The sequence below is a fragment of the Lampris incognitus genome, chromosome 3 (genome assembly GCF_029633865.1).
Source record: "Lampris incognitus isolate fLamInc1 chromosome 3, fLamInc1.hap2, whole genome shotgun sequence".
NCBI classification, from domain to species: Eukaryota; Metazoa; Chordata; class Actinopteri; order Lampriformes; family Lampridae; genus Lampris; species Lampris incognitus.
The window spans coordinates 80376768-80382287 of NC_079213.1; positions in this window are offsets into that span (position 1 = coordinate 80376768).

A 5520-nucleotide genomic window follows, 5' to 3' on the forward strand; every position below is an offset into this window, starting at 1 on the left:
TTGCTGCCTCATACTGTTGCACATACACACACACCCTGTTTGTTTCAGTGCTGATTTTGGTCGCATAGTATACAGATACACAGGCTTTTATTTGCACATAGATTGCACATAGATTTTCCATCATTGCATATAAAACATAAACATACAACACACACAACAGTCGAGTAAATAGGTTGCACATGACACAAGTAAATATATGTTATTCAATTCCATGTAATTCAAAAGTGTGAAAAGCAACATCTACTCCATATACTGTACCCTGTATGATCTCTGCGGATGTCAACATCCACACACACACACACACACACACAATGTCACTCTATACTTGTGGGGACCCCTAACTGACTACATTCATACCCTAGCCCTTAACCCTAACCTTAACCTTCATAACTACAAACCTAATCCTTAACCTAATCCTAATTCTAATATTAACCCTACAACCAAGTCTTAACCCCAAAATAGACCCTTTTCCTCATGGGGACCCATAAAATGTCCCCACAAGGTAGGTGGTTTCAGGTTTTTGTAGCCTGATGGGGACATTTGTTCCCAGTTAGGACAGGAAAAACCTGGTGTACACACACACACACACACACACACACACACACACACACACACACACACACACACACACACACACACACACACACACACACGTGTGGGCAATAATGCTTCTTAGAGATTACCTATCAGCTTATTTACTTATGTCATTGAGCATAGACAACATTAATAAGATTTCAAACAATTCAGGAATTCAGTATTTGCCGAGTGCAACTCTCGGGAGTAACCATACTTTTCCACTAGAGGGCAGTAATATCTAAGTAATGCGGGATATTCAGCCTAAATGCTTTATTGTACTATGGAAAAACTACACACGTTACTCCACTGTGAACAGATTAAACTTTAATATAATGTCGAATGTCCCAGAAAGTTGAATCAGTTCATCTGGACACAAAGTTTAGCGCTAGAAAAGTTTCATTTCTCATCTAAGTGACTTGATCAGTCTCAGCTGACTGCAGGTATCCCAACCTGCAGATAGGTTTCATGTTTAAATTGCCGAGACCATTAACTAGAGTTACAATGGCCACGTTTACTAGTCTCGGAAGACTGCGGGAATACCTGCAATCACAGCATTGTAAAATGGTGACAAATGTAACCACTTAGCCCCCTCCTCAAATCACTGCGGTCACATATAAAAATTCATTGCGCGTCTACATTGCTTTGTATTGTATAGCGTGTGGGTGCCAACAGGGACTTCATGGTGCATTATCCAATTTAGTTCTACATAGGCATGTTTTAAAGAGTCCAGAGAAAAAAATCCATAGAATTCCATAAAAACTACAGCTAATTTTTTTCCATCAAACTCCAGCATATTAAGATTCAACATGTCCCCAAGTATCTCTGTGATGATTTTCAAGTTGTTTTACTGCAGCATTTTTTGATAATTAGATGCTAAAATCATAGATATTCCATCCAGTTGTACATTGGCAGATTTAAAAAATAAGAAAAAAAAACAATTTGGTTACATTTTTAATGGAATTTTTAAAAATCTGCCTATATTGGGTATGACTAAGTATTTAATTATTACAAAGTGCTGCAGTGAAAATAAATTATCACTGAGGTACCGGGGGACATGATGTACAAGTATATTGTAGAGTTTGCTGGAAAAAAAATAATTTGATTTTTTTATTGAATTTTTAAAATCTGCCTATACAGAAATGAATGGGTTATTTTTTTATGATTTTTAGTATATAATGATTAAAAATGCTGTAGTAAAACAACTTGAAAATCATTACAGAGGTAGTTGGGGACGTGTACAAGAATATTGTGGAGTTTGCTGATAACAGTTTGATTTAATTTTTTATGGAATTTTTCAAATATGTCTATGTAGAACTGAATGGGATACCGTCAGGGGCGCAACGGGGGGGGGGGGGGGTAGAGGTTGCAATGTACACAGGCGCCGCATCAGCGGGGGCGCGAGAACACCGTACGCAATATATATATATATATATATATATATATATATAACATGTAACTACACATTCTATTCCAAAATTCTCATCTAAGTAATAATTATAAATATTAAACTTTTAAAAAACAAATAGGCCTATAACCAGAAATTGTTTACTGTACACTGTACATTACTGTCTGTAAAAAGTACCTGGGTGGGTTACGCACGTAGCCTGTTCCTCAAGCTACCAACGTTGCTAGCGTCATCACGTCAAAAAAAAAAAGAATGTAGTATCTTTGATGTCGCTAACGTTAGATAGAACCATTGACTGAGTCGGGACTAGGAGATTGTAAATGAGCAAGTATCATGGATGGGAGAAAGAAGCTTTAGGGCGCCCAAAATCGAAAAAGAAAAATTACTCGACAGGATACTGAAAAGAACCCCAAAAAAACAAAACCCGAGAACACCGCTGTCAAACTGGATAACCAAACCAACATCACAGCAGCAGGAGGGTGATCAGACTGAGAGCAGTTCATCTGAGTTCAGTCAGACACAGATAGCGAGTGGAGGCGAGGATAACGTTAACGATACTAGGTAAGCAAGCTGACTAGTTAGTTAACATTAGCTAGCTCGCAAATGAAAGTTAGTTTGAAAAAGTTTTCATACTGAAATAAATAATAGGTTGTTGTAGATATAGCCCAAGTGACGTTAAACATTTGGCGGTGATAAACAGGCTAACTGAATGCAGCCAGGACAGAGGAGGAAATACCAGGTTAAGTTCGCTAACGTTAGCTAGCTATATCCTACATTAGCTTTAGCTGTAACACTTAGCTAAATTTAATGCTCTGCTGCTAGAACAAGCCAGTGGTTACTAGCTAACTAGTTCAAATAGTAACATATGACTGTCACATGATGACATGATATGCTTGCATTGTGTGTTTTTTTAAACAAAACTTTATTTAAATCCAATTCAAACATTGCAAAGATATATATATATATATATATATATATATATATATATATATATATATATATATATGGGACTGTGTAACCCGTGGAAATAGGTACCACACAGGACACAATCACTACTTTTGGGGTTCTTCATTTTTTTTTCAATTTTGGTTTTTTTTTTATCACTCTAAATTGAATTGAGTCATTAAGCTCCACCTTTATGGTTTAGGCAGAAAGATTTAATGAAAAACAAATACAAAAAAAACAAATCAAAATACACTCTCTGTCATTGTGCACTCTCTCTCTGGAATAAAGTCTGCTCCTCATTAATTGAGCACTTATAACACCATTGACGGTTTCGAAAAAAACGTTATCTGTGTTGATATATATATATATCTATATATATCTATATATAGATATATATATAGATAGATAGATATAGATAAAACAAAAAAAATTATACATAATACAGCAGGGGACATGGAAAAAAACAAAAAATTAAATAAACCCTTTAAATAAACCACATTAAGAGAGGCTATTTTTTCCCCTATTTCTTTTTACTAAACCAAAAAAGTAACTGGAATTTTTTTCCCCTCTTCTAACCACTTAGCCTTTGACCTGATGAAGGCAGCCTTGGTGAGTCTCATACATTCTATCAAGTTCTTCACTGAGACTTTTAAGCGTTTTTAATTATTCTTCTGATAAATTGTGTCTAGAAGTTAATAACTCTAGCTGGTTCATTAAGAGATCTTCTTTGCTAGAGTTTTTTTTTTCATTTCTTTGCTACTTTTTTTTTTTTTGGAACTTCTCTAACTTTAAATTTAAAGAATTCCCATGTTTGAATTGGACTCATTTCTTTTACTTTAAAATATCTTTTGCAAGTAGTTTCACACTTTCCTTAACATTTTTAGCATCCAATAAATAATTTAACTTCCAATATCCTTTGATGTTTGAGTTTTCTTTAGAGCCCTTTAATCTAAGACTTATCATTTTATGATCAGACAGTGGAGCATGAGAATGAGAAACCTCTGAAATTAACTGTAATCCTTGTGATGATAATAACCATAAGTCAATTCTCGACTGAGAGCATCTGCTAGAGTTGGTCCATAATCTTTGACACTGGGGTTCATAAACCTCCAAGCATCTGAAAGCAAGAGGTGATCACTTATAAATGATGTAGGCTTAAAACCCAATGACAACGAAGATCTGGGAGGCCATCGATCTATTTCATCATCTGGAGCGTCACTGAAGTCCCCTCCAATAGGATCTTTGTACTTTCCCTTATGGTCTGTCAGTTTTAAAGAGAACTTAAGAGAACATATCCTTTGCTTGAACTGTCCTATTTGGTCCATAAACATTGCAAGTAATAAACAAAAGATTGTCCACTTTTAAGACCAAAATAATCCACCGTCCTTCCTATACAACAGATTCCAGTACATCACCGTTAAATCTATTAAGTAGCACTGCGACTCCAGCGGGATGATTTGAGCCATGAGAAAAATAAAATAGACTGTATCCCCCCAGTGGGATTTCCAAAAATGTTCATCATCACTACATGAATGAGTTTCTTGTAAGAAAACTATATCTGTATTATAATGCCTACTAAAGAGAAAAACTGCCTTCCTTTTTGTGCTATGATGTAATCCCCTTACATTGATAGAACATAAATTTAATGCACCAAACTTAAAATTCGTCATACTTTAAGAAAATAAACTAACAAAAGATTAGCTGATGTCTGAAAACAAAAACAAAACATAAAACAAAATTCTTACTATGGTAGAAAGATAATGAAATAGGTACTTACCAACAGTAAACCTCAACTATAACTTTAAGTACCAACCCACTTGATTGTGCATTTTAAACCATTTCGTATTATTAAAAGTCAATTCAACTGTGGCTTGTTTGCTGGAACACTGAGCGTTAAAATCAATGTTAACTTAACAGGTCACCACTTTTCATTCAATATAAGCTTGTGCACCATGAAAACTGGCACATTTTCCTTGCTGCTTCCACAAGTGGCCAGAGTTTGTTTCTTTCCATTTTATCGGCCAGTGTCAAATCTTCCTTGAGGAGTAGTTTCCGCAATTTCAGGATCCCACTGTCACCGGAAATCTTCCAGAGTTTGTTTCCAAAGGATCGCATTGTGAAATGCACAAGGACGGGCCGAGTTGCATTTTCATGTTGCACTCCAACTCTATGCACCGTGTCGACAACAAAGCCCATCTTGTCCCATCTCTTTGGAGTCGTTGTCAGACACCTATAGCTCTGACAACGACTCCAAAGAGGATAAATTCTGAGTCTCATCACCAGCCAGTCAGACTAGCTTGGTCTAGTCAGAAAGGCATGAACTGAGGAAGCCTCTTGGATGAGAGGCGAAACGTCTTCACGGATATATACCAAGTCCAGTTGCACTTGATTCAACTCCTTCGGATAGGAAGGTAGTGTTACTGCTAACAATAGTAGGCCCACAAGCCATTGAAGTGTACAATACTTTCGTGTATGAAAATGGAGATGACAAATAGAAACTCGATAAAGTGTTATATAAATTCGTTCAGGTGTGCAGCAACAATGTGAGCCTTTTGATAGTTTTCTGACTGACCTGAAGCTAAACACACCATCAT